Source organism: Protopterus annectens, chromosome 2.part0 (assembly GCF_019279795.1).
Source record: "Protopterus annectens isolate FY-2018-M chromosome 2.part0, PAN1.0, whole genome shotgun sequence".
NCBI lineage: Eukaryota > Metazoa > Chordata > Ceratodontiformes > Protopteridae > Protopterus > Protopterus annectens.
In genome coordinates, this window is record NC_056728.1 from 1529826081 (window position 1) to 1529852246 (window position 26166).

The window sequence follows — 26166 nt, forward strand, 5'->3', positions numbered from 1 at the left end:
CTAAGCTTATTGTTTTTGATAATTCTTAATTATTTTCCTTCTGCGTTTGAAGACATCCTTTCTTTTCAAAATTACATAGAGTGCTGCTTGCATTTAAGATGAGTCTGTTTAAGGGTACTAGCAAAGTTTCACAAGGGGGTGGAGTCTAGCAGTTCTTATTAAAATTGATCTGTAAATTCAAACTCTACCTCATTGTGATCTGCCACAAAGAATGTAAAGTATGAATGCGTCTTTCGGCTTTTCCCGGTTAGGGGTCGCCACAGCGGAACTCCGGTCCTCTAATGGTTGGCAGTTGATTTTTACGTGCCGAGTTGCCAGCCCTGATGCACAACCTTTAACGAAGGTACGCCCATTCATGCATGTCTCCACGCAGAAAACGCTCTAGCTGAGAATCGAACTGGACAGCGTCTTACTGTGAGGCGACAATGCTACCGCAGCACCAACAATGTAAAGTATAAAGTGAAAATATCTGTCAAAACATGGCAAGAGTATTATCTGAAATAATTCTGAAACTGTACAGAACAGAGAACTGCAGAGGCCTAACAGTATATATGACAGATCTGAAGATGTTTCCTTTCCAGAGAGGCTTTTTTAACCTTAGCACACTGGTGGTTCTTTGTTTCAGTTTGGTACATAGGTAGTTACAGGCACACAGTCCAGGAGACCATTAATTAGCCTAGCCCAGATTCCCACATGCCCCAAAGCACTGTCAGTTTAAGTGACTTCCTCAAGGTACCGCAGAAAAAAAACAAAGGTGGAGAGTTTCAAAACCTAGACCCTTGTCACAGGACGTAGCTCATAAACAAATCAGAGCTTTAGTGCTCTAAGCGAACTGCCAGATTTGGAGGAATACATCAATGTTTATAATTCTTATCTGAAGATATACAAGTGAAACTCCTGTCTTTTAGGTCCAAACTCTGTTTAAAGGTGCAATAAAGGTGTAGCTTGAAGTGGTATCTATGTAGATGACCAGAATTTGCATGTAGAGCTGCCAAGCCGAGTATTTAAAGTGTGATATGTGGTGAACTGTATCATACCTCTCAATACCTTTGCTCAAAAATTCTTGAATATGCTAAAATAATAGTGGAACAAAGGCCCAAAATAAGGGACTTTTTTAAAAACTTTTATTCTTATTCACTTAAAACTTTAATAGGCAGATTTTGCATCTAGATGAATTTCCTGAATGTCAAGAAGCATGAAACTATAATGCTTGTCATTACTGAATGACTGGAATACTCAATCATTTACTGGAAAAGAATATGATGGACGGGACAAAAATATTGACTAACATGAGTCATTCTTACTTTCTAGACAGTTGGGCAGTATGTCACAGAGATCTGGCTGTGCAGCATTGAAATACCACTTCTGATTATAAATAAAGTCCTCCTGTTACATTTATTGATAAATGAAAGAAAAGTGATCAGTATTAATAGCATACTGAATGATACCAGGTACAGTAAGTGGGAGATAATGTTATGAGAGATGTATTGTCCTCATTGTAGGGTGAGTTATAGTTAATGTTTAATAAAAGTATTATTAAAAGAAGAAGAGGTAGGAAAGATGTGAGGATATGTTTTGACATAGTCTGTAGACATATTAAGGTGGCTAAAACAGTATAGTTTGAATGTTGTAACAGGATAAAGGACAGCACTTGTGAAATTTGATGATGTATTAAATATATATATTGTATACTATGAGGCTGATAGAAAAAGAGGATGGTATGTGGGCTTAACAAAGACTTCTTTAGAATTAAGCTTATGTGTCTAATAGTTTGAAACTGCAACAGTCAGAAAAGTAGCCTATGTCTGTGCTGTCATGAGTCCAGTTCAGAAACTCTTGCCTGAGCCAATAAAGTAGGTCTGTGGGATATCAGATTCAGAAGTTTTAACAATATTTCACATTTCCTCTTCTAGACCTCCTTTGAACAATAAGCTTACTACTTGGTCATTCTGTTGATCTGTCTCACCCTAGGCAGAAACCCTCCAACTCATTTGTTGCATGATGGTGAGGGTAAATTGAAACAAAATTAGTACTATCATTCATGAGGAGAATCCAGGTTTTTACTTTTAAAGCTGTCCCTTCTCTGCACATGCTCAATGGCATCCACAGGGCTGGCATCCAAAGCACATTTGCGGTTCACAATCATGCCTCTGCATTAGGCGATCAATTGACCCTGCCTCACAATTGTAGAGAGGAATCCTTATAAGATCCCCGATCTCCATAGGGGATTCCATCATGGAGAGTATGACCCAAAATATGCCCCTCCCCAAGGAGAAAAGAGGATTGTTAGGTTTCATCATTCCTCTCCCCACACCAGCTCATAAGGTGCTTAAGCAGCTAGTCAAATATGGTCACCCGAGTCATAGTCAGAACTTTAAATGTTTATGTCTACAGAACTGGGTACTGATGCTTTCTCATTTACTTATGTGGGAATTTCATATTTCAGCACACATGTATGCTTAGCATGCAATCAATGATTACTGCTCTAGTGGAGTTCAGGAGTGAGATGGGAGACAGGTACAATACGGGAGCAGAAACAACAGCATGGGATAGCAAAAGGCCAAGTTCTGAGGAGGACAATCACTTTAAGGCACGAATGCTTCCAGTATATTAAAGCAAGTGAAATGCAAAAGGTCAACTAGCAAAGTGGTTTGATAGATCTAATTAAATGACTACAGTATGGGAGCTCAATTAGCTTGCACTTCCACAGATGGGAAGTGTTTTCAGAGATTCCAGAGAAGTATCATTTTAAATGAAATATTGACACAAAGATAAAATTATAATATAAACAGGTATTGCTTTCAGAAAACTCCATATCTAAAAGCTGAGTGTTTTCAGTAAGAGAAATGCAGCAGGAGATAGATAAGATCAAGCAGAAAAGAAGCCAATGACTAACATGGTGTTAGGAGGGGTCATGTTCAGAAGATTGACTTATTAGAAAGCTGAACTTCATCTGGTCAAAACTGTATCATAGACAAAGCCTGGACACAATATCAAAAGAACAAAACTACTTATTCCCTCAACGAATACAAAACCCTTCATAACTCAGTTAAAAAACTTATCTCTGCAGACCGTTACCTACTTCACCCGACTTCAAAGCAATTTCAAAACCAACCCTCAGAAGTTCTGGAAAGGCATAACTACCCTTTTAAAACCTCGGAATACAGGAAACCCAATCCCTTGCCCAAATACTGATGATACTGATCTTGCAACCCAATTTAACTCTTTCTTCATAGACTCTATTTCCAAACTCACCAGCTATTTTTCAAACAACAATAGTCCTCCAACCTGCATTTCCTCTCAGGTATCTTCCCCTACAACTTCTCCCACTCCTCCTCAAGCTCTTTCATCTCTAACTTCTCCCACATCACCTCATACTTCTCCTCCCCCTCCTTCTCCCACTCATTCCACAACTTCACCTTTCCTCATCAAACCTATTCCTACATCCACCATAAAAAACTCCTGCAGAAACTAAAACCATGCACCAATGCCCCTGATAACATTCCGTCATACTACCTTAGTATAGCTGCTGAAGCCATTGCCCTCCCTGTCAGTATCCTAATTAACTGCTCAATCCAAGAAAATTTTGTTCCTCTAATCTGGAAAAAAGCCTACATCATTCCCCTGCACAAAGGTGGAACCAATACTAATATTTCCAACTTCCGTCCTATTGCCATCCTTTCTCCCATTTCAAAACTCCTGGAGAAATGTATCCATCTTCAACTCCTTCCACATCTTCTGGATAACAATCTGCTAACTCCTACACAGCATGGATTCAGACCCCATCATAGTACTATGACTGCCCTCCTATCCTTCCTTGAAACTATGAACAAAGCTAAGGACCCTGGCCTCATTGTATCTACCATCCTCCTCGATCTCTCTAAAGCTTTTGATACTATCTCTCATAACCACCTTCTTACTAAGCTTTCTAACCTAAACCTTTCTCCCTCTTCCCTCTCTCAGTTTACTAGCTATCTCTCCAATCGGCAACAAGCTGTCAAGTGGAAAAAAGCCACCTCCTTCTTCCTTGACACACCCACAGGTGTCCCACAAGGCTCTATTCTGGGCCCCCTCCTCTTCAATATTTTCATTAATGACTTTTTCCGCTCTATCCCCCTTGCAAATATTATTCAATATGCTGATGACTCCACTATCATCTGTGCTGCCCCATCCATCCCAACTCTCTTAAAACTAACTCAAGATGCCTTCTCCACCACAGAACAATGGATGAAAGAGAACCACCTTGCACTCAATGCTGCTAAAACCAAGCTTATAATATTCTCCCCCTCCAAAACTAATAACTTTGACAGAAATTTATTCTCCATCACCAGCCAGAACAATACATGTCTCGAGCTGGTATCTGAAGCCAAACTACTCGGGATTCAAATTGATGACAAGTCGTAATTCATCTCCCATCTACTCCTAAATATAAAAAAAAACATCAAAAACTAGGCATGCTCTACCGCCACCATCGGTTCCTCACCTCTACTACCAAAATTACCCTCGCTACCGCATTTCTCCTTCCCTCCCTTCTCTATGCCGCCCCTCTTCTAAAAAACCTACAATCTTCTGTGAAATCCAAACTATCATCTTGCTACAATAAAATAGCCAGATTTGCAAACAGCAGCAAATCATCTACCCATCACTGTGAACCTCTCCAAAAACTCAACTGGCTAGAGCTACCCCACTACCTTTCCTACACTCAACTCACCTATGCACATAAACTCATCTTCCAGCCAGCACTCTGTCCCTCTCTTTCAACTACCTTTAAAATGCATCAAACACAACGACTTCAAGATCTAACAATCAAAACCTCATAGAGGTCTATAGACCCAAACACGCTCCAGGACAACACCTCCTGTCCTTCTCACTAGCACGCCAATGGAACTCCCTTCCCCTTTTCATCAGTACAATTGCTAGCCTCCCACACTTTACAAAATTACTACACTTTCATCTAACATCCTCATGGGAATGCTCCTGCTCCCATCCTTCATAACCTACCCTACTTCCACCACTACTCCTCTTTCTTTTTCCATTTCCAGCTAGCAAATTCATGCTTGCTTCCACCATTCAACTCCTCACTTGTACCAAGTAAAATAAAAAAAAAAAAAATACATAATACTATTTCTTTTTATATTTCGCCTCCATTCCTTGTTTTGTTTGATACTTATGTTTTCTCTATATAATCTATATATTGAAATTAATCTTTGTATTTTATGTATTGTGTAACATAATCTTTGTATAATCTGTATGTGGAGCTTTTGTCCCCAGGACTCCATTGAAAATGGGCTCTTTGGGCCCAATGGACTATCCTGGTTAAACAACAGCAAATACATAAATAAATAAATAATGTATCCGTGGTGGTGCAGTGGTAGTGTTGTTGCCTCACAGCAAGAGGTTCTCCCGTTCGATTCGCAGCTGGAGTGCGGGAAGTGCCTTCTGTGTGGAGTCTGCATGTCCTCCCCGTGGTTGGGTGGGCATTCGAAAGACATGTGTAAATGGATGTGCCTTCGTTGAAGGTTTTTCCGTCGAGCTGGCACCTTGGCTTTCGTGAAAATCTACTGCCAATCATTAGCGGAACAGAGTTCTGCTGTGGCAACCTCTAACCGGGAAAAGCTGAAAGACAAACAACAAGACTTTCTGAAAAGTCAAAACTTTTGTATAGAGATCACGATATAGTGCGGATCAGGGAACTTACCCTTTTCCCCACCATGACCTCAGAGTTGGTATATATAATATGCAGGGGTTGTGGGAGGCACAGCTGCCCTACAAAAATATAGATTTTTTTTGCTGTTTTGTTTTGCATTGTTCGACTTTTTAGAAAGCTGATTGTATGGCCTTGTGAAGTTCAACTTTCTGAAAAGTCAATGTTTTGACATCCTTTATTAGGAAGTAGTACAGATTCAGAAATATTGATGAACAGGAGTAGCAGAAAACTTGCATGAAAAACAAGACTCAGTAGTGAGACTTAAATGTTGTTAAGTTAAACATTTCGGCTGCTTTGAAATAAAAGTAAACCTGTCAGATTCTGAAAATGAATTGTCAAGATTTAATAACGGATAATTCCTACCCACAGCAGTTATGCAATGTAATCACTAAGGTTAAGTGGTTTAGAGTAACTTTCATAGAAGACTATTTAAACAAGATATTTAGGATAAGTTGGAACATTCTGTATAGAATTTTTAATGCATTTATTAGAAGATGTATAAAAATATATTTAGAAATACTATACAGGAGTGTAATCAAACAAACAAGCAGATTATTTTGATGAACTGATGAACTGTTGTTCATTCCAATTTTAACAAAAGCTTTGCAATTCTAGGAAGTGTAAGATATATCAGCTCTGTTAATCAGACTGTACTACATAGAGTTCCAGTCTATAAAAGCATTTTACAGTTCAAACGGGTATTATAAGCACAGCTGCCAGCCCTAAGCATTCCTATGTATGCGTGTTAACTCTAACCCTAATCCTTTACTTTGCAAACAGCCAATTCCGTAACAGTATCTGCTATTACTTTTAGGGCTTTTTTTAATTTATTGATTAGAAAAGGAGAGCATTTTTTTTGATTACCATACTATTGAGAGTTTTATTGTTTTATTTAGGCAAGCATTGACTTGCAGGATTTCATGTAGTTATAGTCAATTTTTCTGCATGCTGAGTTATGTGTATGTATGTATGTATATCTATATATATATCTATACATATATATATATATATATATATATATATATATATATATATATATATATATATAGATATATATATATGTATATATATATATATGTGTGTGTGTGTGTGTGTGTGTGTGTGTGTGTATATATATATATATATATATATATGTGTGTGTGTGTGTGTGTGTGTGTGTGTGTGTGTATATATATATATATATATATATATATATATATATATATATATATATATATATGTGCACACATTGAGCACTTGTTCTTCATAATGGAAAAGAAGGAACACCTTTGTTATATCCCCATATTTGGTTCCTGGGTTCATATTCCGCTACTGAAACTGAAGCAACATGTGGTGGTGTTATAATTCCAGGAGAGGTAGCACTCAGTGATACCTCAAACTGATGTCCAGTCTGTCTGATCTGTTGAAAGGTCTGGTGGATAGAGCTGATATTATCATTACTAACATCAAATATTCTGTAGTTCCAAAGAAACCAGTCAGCTCTTCCAGATAAGAATCATCATGAGAAATACATCTAAGAATATAAGAAAAATAATATAACATATATCACAATATCTCATAATGTTCTGTTACATTTAATTTGAAATGTTTATTCCTGCAAATCCATTAGGTTAGCGGTAATTTGTCTTATCTTCAAATTAACAAAGACATTTCCAAGAATATACATATCCTATATACTTGTTATATTATTGTTCTGTCTTTTCTTCTTAAAAGTCACAATCCATTTCCTAATTTGTCTTGCTGATCCATATCTTGCCCTCTTCCTGAGCATTTGAGTTTTATGTGCTCCTTTCTGGACCTGCCTTCTTCATAAGTTTATCATCTTTCCATTCTGAACTGAGTTATCCATTGTTCCCTTTCCAAGCAGCCAAGAACACTGAGCATGAGAAGCAAATATAAGAGATCCTGGGCTATCATCCTGTCATTAGTCATTAGCTGAGAGAGGATTTAGCTTGATATCCTAACCTCCTGCACCCACATTGAACAGTAGGTGTTGTGTAATGTCTTCACCTGCTATGCTTTCCATCTGCACAGATGCAAACTTCTACACCTAATTTGATAAACTGTGGACTAAAACTCTTCTTGTTAGGCTCCTGTCCCTCTGATACCTTCATGCACACAGTGTATGCCTGCGATCTAACTCACCTCTGGCAGTACTGCAGCAGGGTACATACCGATTCTCTGCTTAGGGAGATCAAGGAGGTACTAGCTTCTCCCTCTCTTCTTTCACTGACAGGTTCCTCAAGTACCCCGGCATCTAACGTGGCTACTCTGGAGTGTAGTCAAGTCTTTATATATATATAGATATATATATACACACACACACACACACACACACACACACACACACACACACACACACACACACACACACACACACACACACACACACATATATATATATATATATGTATGTATAATGGAAACAGCTATTTAGCAAATGACTTTTATAAACTTTTTTCCAACTCATTCCTTATGTTTTGGCTGTCATGTTTTTATTGTATTTTCCATGTTTCCCAATTAGAAATGAATGCATATCTTTTTACACTGAACATAGAGTAATCATAAACTAAATAATTAGCTTAAATTTAGCAGCTTACAGTTGATGCTTTATTAAAAATCCTCTGTGCTCTTCTCTGTCATATCATTTCATTCCCTTGTTCCACCTTATCTAACCCCCCTGACCAAAATAAATGAATGGCCTGTTTAAATCTCTCTCATCCACTCTGACATCACCTCTTCCCTAACATGTCTTTTATTCTCCCTCATTTATGTCAGCCTTTCCCTTCACACCCATCACTGTTTAGGCATCCTGTGTACCACTCTGTCATTTGTCTAGTATTATTTCTGTCATTGTCCTCTGCCACTTACATTTTATTGTATGCCAAAGCTCAATGTGCCACCTATAATTTACCGCATAAATACTCACATCTTCTCCCAGACACCAGTTCTTCCAGTGTTACAGAACACTCCTTTCCACTAAACCTGCCATGAGCATCACACCTTCTGTTCTCTCTTTTCCAGCTCCCCAGTACTCTTCTATTTCCGTTGAGCAGCACTTCCTACAAAATGTGTACTTTCCCTTCTGCCCTCTACTATAACACCCTACATCTAGCACACCCCACTACATGCAAGTGGAAATTTGACCTTACATACCCCTCTATCTCTGATCATGCCTCCAGGATACCTACTATTGTTAACCTCATTATTCAGTTTTATCACATGCAGATAAGCTGCAAGACACATATTGGGTTTACAGCTCTCTGATTCTGGCACATCTGTCAAATCTGTGGGTACCATGTCCCCTGCCTTGCATTCTTTCCTCCATGTCTATTGCAGCTGAGTCAAACGAATGTGCTGCATCTTCCTGATGACTGCCACATGAGTTGATCCACAGAGGCTAATCATTGCTTGGCCATATTCATCCAAGGTGAACTAAGTCATTACAGTCTCCGACTTTATTTCCTAATCTTCCTGCAAGTCATTGTTCCCGATATCTGGATTACTGTCACTATCACCTAACCATATTTTAGTCATGCCCCTTACATAATGTGAATTCCTTTTCCATTACCTCAAATATTTACCTCCTTCGTTTTCTTGCTATCAAAATATATACATTTCTATAAAAATGAAGCATAAAGATAGCACATATCATGATTGGAAACATTAAATGGCCCTCCTGTTTGGTACCTAATACATAACTGCTAGATGTGAAATGTAAGTGACTAAGCTAACAAAATCAAAGTAGTGCAAATCATGTCAGAAATCTCTACTTGGACATGTATTATACAAAAGGGTGAAAAAATGCTAATGCAACTCTGAAACTGTGGCAGTCTCATCCCCTCAAAGACAGCAGAAACACTGTTGACCATGAATATACTTTTGCTAAGTAAGTTAAAGACTGTAATATTGCAAATATCTATCCTTTTTCCTCCACAGTTAGCACTGCTATCTCAGCTTCAAACATCATTTATGCATATTCCATTTTAAAGTTATTTTAGCCAGCTTATTCTTCAGCCTTCTCCTTAATTTTCAGACTAATGACAGAGCCTTCTATTAGTCTACTGAACCCTATTTTCCTTAAAAAATCCTCCTCTTTTATTACACATCTTCTGAGATATTATACAGCTATGATCACTCTTAGTATACACCCATCATTCCGTAAGAATGAAAAACAGCAGTAGGCATTTCTCTTCCTAAAGGATTCCAGAATATTACACCAGCATGGGTCTGAGACAGCTATAGTATTCTTGACTACTTTCTTCCAAATTACATATTTTATACTCAGGAAAGCTGACAAATGTTGGCTAACAGATATAAAGTTTATTGAGTTAAAGGCAGTTTTTGATCTAGTAGCTCATAACTTACTTTTCAGTCAACTCAAATGCATTGGCTTTTCTGCAGGAATCCTTTCTCATGACAAAAATAAGTGTACTGTTAATATCTCTGCCTCACAGGATTAGGGTTCAGTCTTGATGTCCAGTCAGTGCTGTGTGGAGTTTAATTTTTTTTCATGTGTATGTTTGTGTGTGTGTGTTTGTTTTCTGGACATTCAGTTTCTTTTGACTATGTGACAATAGGAGGTACTGCCAGCCATGCCAGGAGAAATGGGGCAGTGGATGTGTAACATATGCCAGCACAGCCAACTGGAATTGTGTGAATAATTATTTTCATTTGTATATCATACTGATTTGTACAGATGTTTGTGCTGAAAATATATATGTGAGGTATACCTGTGTTAAAATGTATCAGCAGTGTGAAATGTACATGTATTATTGTAACTGAATTAAATTTATACATTTTAACACAGGAGTGGAAGAGAAGAGGTTAAGCTCAAACTTTAAAATATATCTGAAATTAAATTACTTCTTTGGTTAAGCCATAAAGATGCTATCCCACAGTTTTGAATAGAGCCAGAGATGCAATGTCTGTACTAGAGAGTAGGTTGCAGCTCCTGTAGGAAGAATGGAATGGTTTTATGTTTTTATGACTTCCAGCAGCTGCACCACATCTGAGCAATACTCTTGTGTGTATATTATTGACATGTAGGTGCTAAAATCCTGGAAACGTCTTGTGTAGGTGACAGCATGAGAAAAAGAGTCAGATGACCAGATGTGTGTGAAGTCATTATGTAAGCCAGAAATAATATTCAGCTATTAGTAAGAAATTGCTCTCAGCATTCTGTATTCTGTCTTGAATCTGAAAACAAGGACCACTCATCCACATTATATTGCCTTGCTCTATTCAGAAAGTAGGAACAGTAATTCTTTAGATTAGTCAGGAAAATATAGTGAGAATAGTTAAGATTTTTTTTTTATGTAACTGCATGACTCTTTCCAGCTGTGTTGTTTGCAATATTTCCTGTGACGGAATCTCTGGTGTTTACTGCAAATAGATATTTAGTATTTTCTTATTCTTTTTTTATTTATTATTCAGTATATTTAAACTTTTGATTGTGGCTGTTTCTTTTTTTAGAAAATATTTAAGCTTTGAGAGCATTTTCATATATTTATTTGGTGATAGCTGTGGCCACTGTGACGACTGGGGAGATATGGGCAAATGTTGCCAGCCTAGTCAAATATAATTTGATATATAATTCTATCAACTGTATAAATAAATGTAAAATAGAGGCTTGTGGTTTTTAAATGTAGGAAAACACTGTGAAATGTGGAACTGCAAAATATGTGACAACACTGCACTCTACTGGTCCACTGAGGCATGTTGTATCCTTTCATGTTAGAATTTGGCCCAAGGGCGGCTGGATGAAGATTTCATGCACATTGTTTTAAGGCTAAAGTTTATGACTAGAATTTAGATGTGGAAGGTGCTTTATTGTTTCAGTTTCTGTTAGTATATACATGTGAAATGCCTTCTGTTGTTGTAAGTTTCTGTGCAGGTGTTAGATTGCTAAATAATGCAGTTTGTGGCCTGAGAACTCAGACAGGTGTTAAGATGATGCAATATGAATACTGGGAAAACCTAAGTGTCAAAAATTATGTAATTTTGGGAGGGCCTTAGAGACATGTTTGTTAGTAATGTTTAAATACTATTTCTCACAAGAGACCAGGAAGCATTTTGATCTGGACATCTAACTGATAAGCACTCTGCTTATGCTCACATGTAAGTTTTTAGCACTGTGGCATCTTGTAGGAATAGTTAAAGCTAGTAAAGATTAATTAGGTATTTTTTCTTTGAAACCAGACCTGTCCTACTGTATTATTTTAAGTTTCTGTGTGATCTCTGAACTCTTAGATATCTCTGTGGTGTAGTAGATTTGTCTTGTGTTTTAATTATTTATTATTAAATATTTTTAAAACCTTCTACCTGTGGCTGCTTTGTGTAGAGATGAAGTATGCTTTAGAGTACATTATATATTTATAGAGTTTACTGTCTAATCCCTTCCATTAAGCCTTAGACTGTATAGTCACATTACCATTGGATATTAATATTGCATAGTAATAATTGGATACCCTTTTAAGGGCCTTTTACTAGCTGATATTAATTACTGGGTGTTAGCAGTAATTGCTACCGTATAGTCTGGGTAAAGGGGCACAGCTGGAGAATCTGTGTCAGCCATTCCCAAGAGTGTCTGTAAAGTTGTATAAATACTCTCCATACTAGTAAAAGAAACCAGAACAAATACAGACCAGCAAGTAGACTCCAAGGAGGCAACCAACTTACAACAAATCACACAACGAATTTACCTAGGTTTCGTCTTTATTAGACTTCTTCAGAATACAAATGATAAAAAACAATCCCTTTTTATATATAAAACACAAGATGATGACATCATCAATCAATAAGAACAGAAGGCCAGCTTTCAAAATAAAAGCAGCAGTAACAGCATAGCTAAAAATTTGCAGAGACCTAAAGTGAAGGCAGCCCAATAAGCTACTGCAAATAAACACTAACAATAAAAACAATAAATTTCGAATGTGCATGTAAATGAATGCTAAAAAACTAAAAAACTAATACAATAATCAAACCTAACCCAAAATATTCCTTAATCTCAAAACAGGCATAAAGCTGATACAGTCATTAATGCCTGGAAACACTAAAGCATACAATTTCAACTGCCACTTCATCTCACAGATGTCTAGATACACTTCAAGTTTGCTACCCTGATTGCCAACCAATAACTGCTGTATAACACTAAATTTAAAAGTGTGGCTAGCATTGGATTCAATATGCCTATATAAAGCATTGGTCTTTTTCTTCAATCTAATATCCGATTGATGCTCAATGATAATGTCCCTGAACGCCCTACAGGTCTTCCCAATATAAAAGGCCGGGCACTGCCCACACAAGGCCACGTAAACCACACACCTACTATAACAATCAAAATGGGCCCCAGACCTAATAGTGATCCCAGCCACCTTGTATTCGGGACCAGTTGTATTAATCAAGTGACATACACTACACCTACCACATTTGAAAGTGCCCCTACTCCTGTTTGTAGCGAGTTGGGGCACATGATCCCTTTCCAATAGTTGTTTAAACGAACGACCCTTCCTAAAGACACATGTAGGTGGAAACCCCAATTTATCAATGACCAGTTTGTCTAAATTCAAAAATTTCCAGTTGCTTGTAACTATCTCAGAAATATAAGGTGCATCAAAAGAATAGGTCGTAATAAAAAAGAGCTGATCACCCTCGTTGTCCCTTGTGTGCCTAACACCACTCTCAAAATCAGTTGTAATCATGACAACACTCTCACCATCATCAGCATTGACACTTAAACATCCAGGCCCAGAATCAGATTTTCCATGTAATAATGTCCAATAAATACCACTTGACCTTTTTGATATAACCTCATCGGCAATACACGTACATAAGGCTGACGGGTAACCACGCCTAATAAACATCAATTTGATAAATTCAACTTCTTTGAAAAAATCAGAATCCAAACTAGTCATTCTTGCTACCCTGACCATTTGCCCTTTAACAATTGCTTTCTTTTGATGGTCAGGATGCCAGCTAGAATAACTCAAATAGGAATTTGAAAATGTAGCCTTCCTATGAATGGTGGAAGTTAAACCTAAATCTACAGGGTTAATGGTCAAATGAACATCCAAATAATCAATTTCAGTTTTACTCGCATTATGGGTAAACTGTAAAAATTCAACCGAATTGTTAATATACTCAATAAATGCCTTAACATCATTAAGTCCACCTTCCCAAATAATGAACAAGTCATCCAGGAAGCGGGTGTAAAAACTAACATGGGGCATAAACCGGCTGGTAAATAGAAATTTTTGCTCCCAGTATGCCATAACATAATTGGCATACACTGGAGCACAAGCCGCCCCCATAGCAACACCAGCTGTTTGCTTGTAATAACAACCCTCAAATTGAATAAAGTTGTTATTGAGGACATTTTCCATCAAGCCAGTCAACAAGTTGATTCTATCCTGATCGTACAACCCTGTTTTGAACAAATGACATTCCAACCATTCAAGCCCTGTTGTAGTAGGAATAACCGAAAACAAATTGACAACATTCACTGTAATCAGTATGGTATCATTACTAATCCTAACACCTTTTAATCTCTCCAAAAATGACCAGGAATCTTTAGTAATGTAATCAAATTTCTTTAAACCCTTTTGTAATTCGTAATCCAAAAATTTGCTTGTAAAGCAAGTTTTGCTACGCTTTCCGTCGACAATTGGTATAAAGGCTAAGTTGTTTAAGCCTTTATGTATTTTCGGTATTCCAAAAATCCCGCTGACTAATGGATAATCATTGTTCAAATAAATGTACTCCGCTTCGTTTATATGCCCCTGCCATAATAAGTCTTTGATGAACAAGTTAACTTTACTATAAGCAATATTGAGCTGATTAAGGCTTACCTCTTCATAGGTATCCGTAGCTAACAAGGCCATCATGTTGTTTACATAATCAATCCGATCAGTAATTACTAAGCCATTACCCTTATCAGGTTTCATAAATCTAATAGTTCCATCATTTACTAATTCTTTAAACAAGACGTGCTCTTCAGAAGTTAAATTGTCCATTTTATCATAAGTTTGCTTGTTGTATGCATACCTAGCCTGAGAAAAATGTTCCCTGATTTCAAACTCACAAATCTTATCATACGCATTAATCACCCCATTACTAGGGGGCATATACTTACTTGGTTTCTTTAAAAAAGAACTTGCTTTGCTACTATTTGTACCATCAAAGAGCAATTCCAAGTTCATTTTCCTCACTAACAGTTTTAAGTCAACTAAGGTATCACTTAAAATACCCCTTGCTAGTGGGACAAAGGTTAACCCCTTGGCTAATAATTCAAAATGCTGCTCATTGATAACTCTGCTAGAATAATTATAAATTTTAAAATCATCATAGGTGTTGACTACAATTGAAGGGTTACTGAGTCCATAGTTGTAAACAGCTTTGGATTCAACATCAGCTATTTGTATTAATTCCTCAATGTCACAGCCATCTACAAAATTTGGAAGTACATAACTGGAAGGTTGCACATAAGACTCGCTAATATCACTCATCTGTGCCTCACCATTCAAACCCAACTGTGCTGAAACCCGACCGGAAAATGGAGGCAAAGGATATAAACTGACATCTAATAAGGAAACCAGTTTGACATCCCCATTTACAATATTATCAGCTATAAACCCTTTAGAAACAGTCATAAGGGGTGATACAGCATCATACTCAAAGGACTGTTTAGTACTAGCACAATATGTATCCGTGTTATTAACCATTAACGGTATTTGTAGCTCTCCTGATAGGTCTGTTTCAGCCACACATGCACTTTCTTCACTCACATAAAATAAATCACCAGGATGCAAACGCATATCTAATTGCATACTACCTGTATAATATGCGTCCCCTAAGCCACACTCAAAATTGGTTGACAAATCTAAACTTGAAGCACTATAAGATAATGCAGGCCCATCAAAACAGTTATTACACATTACTGCAGGGTTATTTTGTTCCAAAACATGAGTATTACTGAATATAGGCTCATACAAGCCACAATGGGTAGATAATGCTGTGTTAACAAAATTACACGCATTGCAATCTACATCTTTTCGCTCATAAGCCATAGAAAAAGACAAATTGTTTCTAAAGCCTGAATCATCAGGTATTCCTTCAAAAAACAACAAAGAAGAAATAGAAGTGTTATCACTGTTTGGAAGAGAAGAATTAGTGGCTTTACACAAAACACGAAAGTCGTCACTCCCTTGTGAACCCAGCTCATCGCCTTCAACATGTGTGCCATATACGTTGAAACCCGTAAAGTGACCAAACTTAGCGTTACTGTCAAATGGCAGTCTATCAGGTGTTGTACAAGCATCTTTAATCAAATGATGAACAGTATACGTACCAAAAGTGGAAACACAAGGCGCACTATCTCTAGAAAGGCTACAAGAGTTACTTGCTCCAACCAATTCAGACAACAGCCGCCCCTTTGAACAAGGAGACGCAGGACGACCGTTAAAAACAGCGTCATTGCATTCCTGGTGAAAAATACAGCAAGGAAACTTTGTAGGAGCCAAAAAACGTCCTGAGTATAAACGCTCACCTGGATGATTGAAGCCACTACCAAGCCTCACCTCCTCCACTGACTCCGATTGCCCCTGCTGTTTACGTTGCTGAAGTTCCTTGTCTTTGGCTTCACCCCTTGCCTGACAAAGTCGCTGGATTCGTTGGATTCTTGTCGCTGATTCCGACCCCTTATCTTCTCCGACCTTCTTAACTCTACATCTAAAGGGAAATCATCTCGACCAGGCACCTTATTTAATACCTCATCTGCTGATGTCATTTCTGGTTCTCTATTGAAGACGCTCTTGTTTAAAGGGACTCTGCCATAGCAATTACCTTCGGACATGGGATAAACTTGATTATGCCTATACTCAATAGTATCCCTTTCAATCTTTTTTGTCTTCCTAGCATGTATAGACACACATTGAGAGTTCACATCAGTCAGATAGTTGTTGTAGTTAGTTAAATAATGTTCAAAATTTAAATCAGTGGTAATTGCCTCATTTTCCACTTCCAGCTCAACCAGTAAGGATGCAATTTGCTGGTCATTATATTTAATGATGATATTAAGAAGTTCAAGCCCCATTTTATCATAAAGCTTGTGTACTTCTTCAAGCATGTCTCTTTTAGCCTCAATACCATTTGGGTACTTCCAAGCCCGCAACCCCTTGGGTACTATACCACAGTCAATATTCTTTTGGAGGTACCCAATTTCAATTTGCAGTTTTTTAAGTTGAAATAATTTTCTTTCAAAGTCTTTTAAGCGCTGTGCCAAGGGCTTAAAACCATTTCTTTCTACATTCACCACACCCCTAATACGTTGAAAATTAAAGTCATTGACTCTCCACTTATCTACATCAAAGGCAGATGAAATGTTACCACCAAGGTTGCCAGAAGTAGAAGGATTCGCAACCCTCACTCCAGTATTCATCTCAGGAGAACCATGTCCTGCATTAACATTAGAAGCAAACTCACGCCTTCCAGCTGGTCCAGGTCCAGCCTTGTTGTCCTTGTTGTCCTTTTGCTGACCTTCCACCAAGCACTGAATTTGTTTCGAATGCTCTGCTAATTGTTGGTTAATAGCCTCCAATAAGCCCAAAAGATCTGGTCCAACACCACCACTCTCCATACTAGTAAAAGAAACCAGAACAAATACAGACCAGCAAGTAGACTCCAAGGAGGCAACCAACTTACAACAAATCACACAACGAATTTACCTAGGTTTTGTCTTGTGTTATAATTATTTATTATTAAATATTTTTAAAACCTTCTACCTGTGGCTGCTTTGTGTAGAGATGAAGTATGCTTTAGAGTACATTATATATTTATAGAGTTTACTGTCTAATCCCTTCCATTAAGCCTTAGACTGTATAGTCACATTACCATTGGATATTAATATTGCACAGTAATAATTGGACACCCTTTTAAGGGCCTTTTACTAGCTGATATTAATTACCGGGTGTTAGCAGTAATTGCTACCGTATAGTCTGGGTAAAGAGGCACAGCTGGAGAATCTGTGTCACCCATTCCCAAGAGTGTCTGTAAAGTTGTATAAATACTTATCTCAAAGTGTGTGTGTTGTGTCATCTACTTGGGCAGGGACATGAAGCGCTGGTTGGAGAGAGAGGGTACTGGAGGTCCTAGCTTGCCCAGTTAGGCTGAGTCCTGGACCCTATAGCTGTGCCAGTGGGGAGTCTTATTGGGGACCTGGTGAGCAAGGGTGCAGCCAGCCCCAGACTGACTGTGATCTCTGTGTGCACTTAAGGGAAATTGTACTTTACTATGTGTATTAGTTATTCTTTCCTCTTCTAGGAGACGACCTCCCTGGTGTTAGTGGTGAGGATTGAGGCTCCTTGATTGCTGGGCCAGGGCACGGTCATCACAGCCATTCCTAAAAGCCTTGCTGTTTGGTCAACATTACCTTTTGTATTAATATTAACTTCACTCAGCATAATTGGATACCCTTTTAAGAGCTTTATAGTAAGTGACTGGTGGCAGTGAATCTACCTTATAGTCTGGGCAAAGTTGGTAGAGTGGGTAATCTGTGCCAGCCTTTCGTGTGTGTGTGTGTGTGTGTGTGTGTGTGTGTGTGTGTGTGTGTGTGTGTGTGTGTGTGTGTGTGTGTGTGTGTGTGTGTGTGTGTGTGTGTGTGTGTGTGTGTGTGTGTGTGTGTGTGTGTGTGTGCGCGTGTGTATAAATTAAATCTCAAAAAAGTGTCTGTGTGTCAGCTACAGGGAGCAGGGACACAAAGCACTGTTTTCACAGAGAATGTGCGAACACAGCTGTGGCAGTGGAAAGTCTTTTGGGTGATCTGGGGAAATACAGATAGAGCAACCCAGACCCCTCGATGAGTGTGTTCCCTGGGGGCTCTTAAGGCAGATTGTGCTTGATGCAGAGAGTTCTGCAGCTGGAAATACTGAGTGTAAACATTTTTATTACAAGTGAACGTCCCTCTCCAGTGTCAGTTTTAAGGATTCAGGCTCCTTGTTTACTGGCCTATAGTGGGAATGGCACAGACTGCAGGTTCTATGTTATTTGATCAAACTTTCAAAATTTCGACTGTCATATGTTCAACACCATATGATCGAATTTTTGAAAGTGTGAATGTTTTAACAGAGATCTCTGTACAACACAAAATGGGAAGATTTCCCTTTTCTGCACTGTATTGCGATCTCGGAGCTGGTATATTTAAAGAGCGGTGGGTGTGGGGGTCACAGCCCCCCATGGGGTGGGTGCGCTTAAAATGTTCAGGTAGTTTATTTGTGTAGATTTTTTTTTTTATTAGATATTTTAACTTTTAAAAGTTCGATCATATAGTGTCAACCATATGACAGTCAAACTTTTGAAACTTCGATTATCTAATATAGACCCCGGACTGCATACCCCAAATATGTTGATTGGCTACTCTAAGCATCCTATAAATACTTAATTTATTTATTTTTATTGCTATTGATTGGATATTGGCTGAAAAGGGTCTAAAAATGAACAGTTTTCTAAAACTATTAATTATTAAAACATGGATAGCTAAATCTCTCACTAAATGAAAAAAGTATTTTTTCCCATAATATACTGCCATTTAATTCCTCTTTTCATTCTAGGGTATACCAAGGCACTGTATTAGGTGCCATATAAAGCAGCACAATGATATTGTGGAGTAAGCATACCCCATAACCTTGCCAGTCAAGATCAGTGAGCCACATGCGTGTCCCATCTCCCAAGTTAACACTTATACATTGTAATCACGCATCACCCTAAAGTTCCTTTATACTGCTCACAAAGATCTTAAACTAACTGATAATTGTTTACATGCAAATAAAATTCTAACCTATGAATCGCAAAGCAGTTATATTGAACATATGAATAGCAGTCAAAATATGGAGTCACTTTACCTACTCATAGAAATTCCCACAATGCTACATTTCTATTGAAAACCCTTAATAATATGTCACTTAATAAACCATCTTATCCTAGAATGAATTACCACTCCTTCCATAACTCTACTAACTGCTCTGCATTATCATGCATTCAGTGCTATTCTTTGTGCTCTTACTTTAAAAACGTTTTAATGTAAGCTTCTACTCTCCCTGCTTTCAGCTAAATATAACATTAACCACTATGCTCCCAAGCGAAAGGGTTGTAATCTCTTTTAATCCTACTATAGAGTCCTGCTCTATCTGAAGGATCCATTCATTAAATGTATACAGGATTCAGAATCTAAAAAAAAAAAATATTAGAATCCTTTCTCCCTTGCCACTCTTTTGACAGTCACTACCTATTCACCTTGAGAATAGTGTATAATGCAGGTGATTCATGAATGTTGGTTAAACCTTTATAACTCTTTACCACATTCTGGAATCACATGATATTCCTAACTCCCCATCCTACCTTGAAAAAATATAGACCACGTCAGGATAAATATCTATCTTTATATTTATAACTCGAATTTAAAGTCTACCAACTGTGTATTTTCTACATGTATACATTATCAGTTTACTACCAAAATCATGTCTACTTTAAAATGTACACACTTTCTTATGATTTTTAACATTGTATTGTAAAATGCCTGTTATTGATTTTTGGTCCATGTTATTCAAACATGCTTACATATATACATGCATACATTCAAATATACACACAGACATATGTACACCCTCTTCATCTTCTGTGGCTGTATATTTTAACTTCTTCTTGTGATGCCTGCTTATGTACATCTGATATTTAATTCTATTTATATCTTTATTTGCATCTTCCTACGCATCTGCCTGATTGATATATGCAGTCCCTCATAAAAAGTCTGAAAAGAGTACTGCCGTCTTCTCTTCCCTTTCTTCCCAGCCTCAAAATGGGCCCAGCACACGTCCTCCCCCCTATCAAGCTCCACTTGTACCTACTGCAAGACATTCACTATAAATGGAGATGCCCTCTTTTTCCCACCATGCTCTTTATTTCCACCTGCAAACTTCTTTAACCTCCCATCACACGTTCTCACCTTTTTCTTCCTGTCTTCTGCTCATTGATTAATCTTGCCTATCACTGTCCTCATTTGAGGCATTTAATTTTTGCATCTGTTTTTAGAATTCTGATAACCACTGACATCATCCTCTGTGGGTCTAGTTATTCAACCAATTTCCCAGTATCCAGGGACACTGAGTAAGGAAGGCAAGAGACATGTATCATGCTATCATCAATCAGGAAGTCAGGATAATCTGTTGCTCCTACTCCCTCATTCCCATTGACCTGCAAATACTCTGTAATGACTATTGTGTTTGACTCCACCTCACTGCATGCTTCTGCTCAATCACTATGCCTTGCATTCTGATAAAGGAAATAATGCCTGCTATAAGCCAAATAGATTTAATTCCTGCAGCAGAAGGACCATCCTCTCCCTCCAAGATGGGATACTAGTTTCTTCTTATACCCACTCATTATCAGTCTACTCACCTCAGTACCTTGGTCACTAATGATTCTCAGGCCAACAAGGGCACAGTCATGTCTCTACCTCCTATGCCCATGAGCTAACTTTCCCAATAAATGTCATTTTAATCTACCTCATTTTGTATTTCCGGTCTTCTTTCCTCACCATAATCACCCCTTATTTTGTCTGCCATTCAAACTGTTTTTGACCTGAATTCCCACTACCAGTTATTCAGTTAGAAAGTTCTATCTCATCTCCTCATCTGCACAACATTAAAGGTTGATAAAAAATATCATGCATGATGATTTCTATTACCCATAAACTTGCATCACACATACCTAAACACAGCATAAAACATAAACATAAAATAAGCACTTTTTGAAAAGGACACCCTTCCTATAGCATTCATGTGGGGAGTCATCTCATCCTCTTACCTTGCAATCCTTGCCAAGAATCAGCTGCATTTCAAAGCAGTATTCACTAACAGTCAGTATAAAAGTTGTCTTGCTGTTGCATCACGATGCTGGTAAATTAAAACACCTAGTAAGCATTCACATATCATCATTAGGATTTTATTCACATGCATATCAGGCAACTATAATGTAAGTAACTTTCAGTTTGAAGTTGTAACTTCAAGCAACTGTGACAATTTTAGATGATCTGAGAAACTGACAGCAAGTACCACCAATTTATTTCCAGTCCTCTTCAAATCTCACACTACTCCATTTTCAGTCATAGGTTCAACTGCACAACACCTAGTTGGGACAGTTCTCCAGTCCCCACAGTATGTGTGTTTTGTGTTGCCCAATACTTGCTAAGAGGCCATCAGTCTTGCTTCCTTTCTTGATCATGTGGCTTGCAAAGGAGAATTCCTCCTTGTATACATCATTTACATTCAATGCAATACCCAGCTTACAGCCTATCATTCCTTCTTCTAACATTTTTTGCCACCAGTCGTTAAATTAATTTTTCTACATAATCATGTTAGGGTTTTAGCACTATGTTAAAATGCTCTCTTTTAGGAACTTGGCTAAGTTTTCAAATTCTCTGCTCTGTAGACACAGAAAGAACTTCACAAACACCTCTGGACCATCTCTGTTATACCCACAGAGTAAACCCACATCTAGAAAAGCTTCAAATCTCACAACCCAGAAAGGTCTACCACAGATTTACTTCAACATTCATTCACTCTCTGCTACTATTAAAACTCAATTGCACTGGACTTAGTAAAGTTCATATTCCATGGCTTATGTGATACATTACAGTTACGACTTTGCAGTTTCTTATTGGTGAGCACCACATTGATCTCTACTTATTCTAGACTGGGATAACACAGTGCTCTATTCTAAAATCCTTGCTATTTTCAGTGTTTTTGAAGGACATCACTCCGAGCATGACCTAGTTACATCAATGATCTAATTCTTATGAGGTACTTAAAATGCAGTTGTATGTAGAGTGACATTGCAAAGGAAAGTGTTAAGCTCTGGAGCTAGGTATAGCGAAATAAAACATTAGTCAATGCTAACAACAAGTATGTTATACTCGGCACCTAAAGAGGCTACACTAGCCATAAAATTCCAAGTAGCTGACCCCGTTAAGAAATTCACTTAATATGGACTCTGAGCTTCAGATATTTGGACAATGGGCTTGACTAAGGAGTTGAGCAGATGATGCTCTACATCATATAATGTTAAGTTACATGTTTACAATCTTCCTTACTCTTGAACTGAGTGAAACAATTTGAATTAATCTTCTTTTTACCAAATTCAAATAGTCCCACTTAGTACTGAGCATAAACCATGAAGTATTTTACATAAAGCATGTGATTTTTGTTTGTGTAACTCTCTAATCACAAGACGCAGTGTCATTTGCCTTTTGTAATAACAAGGGCCACCCTGTTAATGTTTAAATTGACATTTCAGCTCCTATACCTTAAATATGTATCCCATCCCCTCTACTGTCACACAACAAAAACTTGGCAGGGTTAAATAAATACAAATCATTAGGAGCACAAAACATTGGAGGCCTTTCTTTAAGGAAAATGAAATTTGTTAAGGTCAGAGGTAAAAAGGACTTCAGTAATGTCACAGCTGCTTCATGGTGTAACTTGTCTCCCCCTATAAGAAATAAACATTTTTTTCCCAACGTTTTAGTGTAAACTAGTTGGTTATCTAAAGTCCTGGTGTGTCAGTGCTTCAGTGATAAGAAGACTATTGTGGTCTAAACATTATTATGTGAATGAGTCCTTCATTTTGTTTAACTGTTCATCTTGTAGTCTTTATTCTCTCGACAAATTATTGTTTAAAATTGAAATATAATCCTTCTATTGTGCCTTTGATCCATGTTATGGCTAAAATGACCTTTAAGCCAGTCTACCCATTATGTTAAATAAATAAATAAATAAATAAGAAATTAAAGGAAAATTGTGCAAGTCTCTCTCTAGGTTTCTCTGTTGTAATTATTGCCAAATAAACTGAATGGTGTTAAGAGAAGCTTGACAATATAATTGTATTTGTTAATTGTATATGTGTTAACTGAATGCACTGGTCAAATTATCTTTTTTTTTTTTTTTTTGCTATGACCTGTGTGGCTAAGCAAAAAGAATGAAGAGGCCGTAGCAAATAATATCTACAAAATAAAAGCAAATAATTAAGACAAATAGTATAAACAAGAAAAAAAATCACAAAGAAGGCTTTCATATAATGAAAAAAATGAGAACTATTTTGTCTTTGATACTGTGACACTGTAGAGCAAAGGTAACTGTAGATTAAAAATACAAGCAAATGAGAGGACGTACAGAAAGGACAGGTTAAAGAATGTGCCACAGTAAAGAACAATGGGAAATATTATTCTGACATGCAGAGCTGAGCTACATGATTGAACTTAAACTGTTATGTGTACATTTAGAATTAGGGAACCAGTATATTATACATTTTATAATCAGGTTCTAACCCCCAAACCTTCATTATGTATATATTCTTAATGCATATGTATGACATTACTTTTCATTGTTTACCAGGCAGGACCTGAAATAGATCCACTGAGATCAGTGCCGCACCAGAAAAATTAGAATAAATGAATAAGCTAACAATCTGCACTCTTTCCAAGTTTAGACATACAAGGTCTGTTCAAGTTTAGACATACACAACAGTACCATTTATCTGAGCAAAATACCCAGTCCATTGCTATAAAAATTACATGCAAACTAATCAAAATAGTTACTGCTAAATGAGAATCAGTATGCAGGTATTGACATTACATTCTACAGTTAATGATCTTAAATCCAGTGCATATGTTGCCTCACTTTGTCATATAACCCTTCCCTATTCAGTATGTTCTCTGCAGTATTTGCTTTCCAGCCATTCAGTCTGACAGCTTCCATATGAAAGCAAATTCTTGTCATAACCAGTACATGACCAACGTAATGATCACACTATCCTATAATAACACTGACATGTGTGGTCCACATTTTACTCACTACTTGATACACTAACAATGGCACATGCAGAATTACCTAAAGTACTAAATGAAAATTTAGCAAAAATGCATTAGTATTTTAATATTGGTACAAAATTATATTAATTACAAAGAAAAACCTTACAAGATCAAATGATCCTTCCATTTATTTTCTTATTACCCATTTAATCCAATTCAAGGTCATAGATAAGCAAATGCCTGTGATAATATTTAGTCAGTGCAGTAGAAAGCCTCAATTGGTATTGTTAAAGTTGTGCGTGTTACTGATTCCTGAAATATTATGATATTTAAAGGTACAGATCTATAGTACTATCCTGGGGGCTAGAGAGCTACCTTTGTGATATACCTTAATTACTTGGCTGACTGCTATACTGTTACTGCACTTCATTTACATTATCTGTCGCTATTACAGTTGCTGCATTATGATCCTTTGAGTTAGACTGCCCATTGTTTACTGTTTTTACTCACTAGGTATAGACCATAGTAACCTTTTCTTCAAAGCTGCTTGGTTAAATTTGCCATCGTTACTGATTTGTTTATTGGACTTATAGTTTACTATTGAAATTCTGAAACTGCATTAATCGACCGGTCACAATACATGACCTGAAAAGTTGGATTTGCAACTTTGAAACAGCAGCCATGGCAAAAAGGAATATATTGACATCTGTAGTTCGATGTATTCGACATAGCAGGAGGTGACATCAGTCATCCATGCTATGCACCTTAACATACCATTACACTCTACAGTCAACAGTAAGTTAGTTGTACTATTTTTAGGGGGTTGTAGCCCCCTGCACTCCCTATGTGGGCAGGCTGCCCTCCACACCCCCTGCAAATTAAATATACCAACTCCAAGATCGCACTACAGTGAGGGAAGGGGTTAATTCCCTGTTCCTCACTGAACCCCAATCTCCGTTCACAATGCCAGAGTCAGATACTTAAAGTACACTACCCATTTTCTGAAGTGTTGTTGATGTATTTTGTTTTGGCATTCTGCACATTTGAAAAGTGCCTTTCGACCACATGCCTATTGAGCAGAGGAACTTCAGACATTTAATAGTGAACTGGTCCTACATAGGCTGTCACTTTTGTCTTTCTGTTTTTTGTACTTGTGACTACTACAATAGTCAATCTTGATTCTTTTATCTTTTATCCTTTACATGCTTCCTACTTTATCTCCTTTTTCTAGCCCAGTCAGTTATCCTATTCTGTGTTATATCAAAATTAAGTTTCTAACCTATCCTTTACTAATTCATCTGCATTGGCTCACATTAGATTAGGGACCTCCATTTTAAAGTGGTTATTAAGCATTATGCAGATTCTCAGTAAATTCACTGTAGTATATTTAGGTAGAAAAAGGCTTGAAATATAGAGTCAAACATGTATGCATTCAGTTTCAGAGAAAGACAATTCATTAGAAAGCAAAGATAAGCAAAAATGTGCTGAAAATACAGAAATAAAGAATGTTCCTTTCTCAAGGGAAAGATACAATCTTGACAGCTACAGAATGTTCCTTAATGGAATGTTAAATAAAGCACATGCAAGACAAGGCCTGAGAACC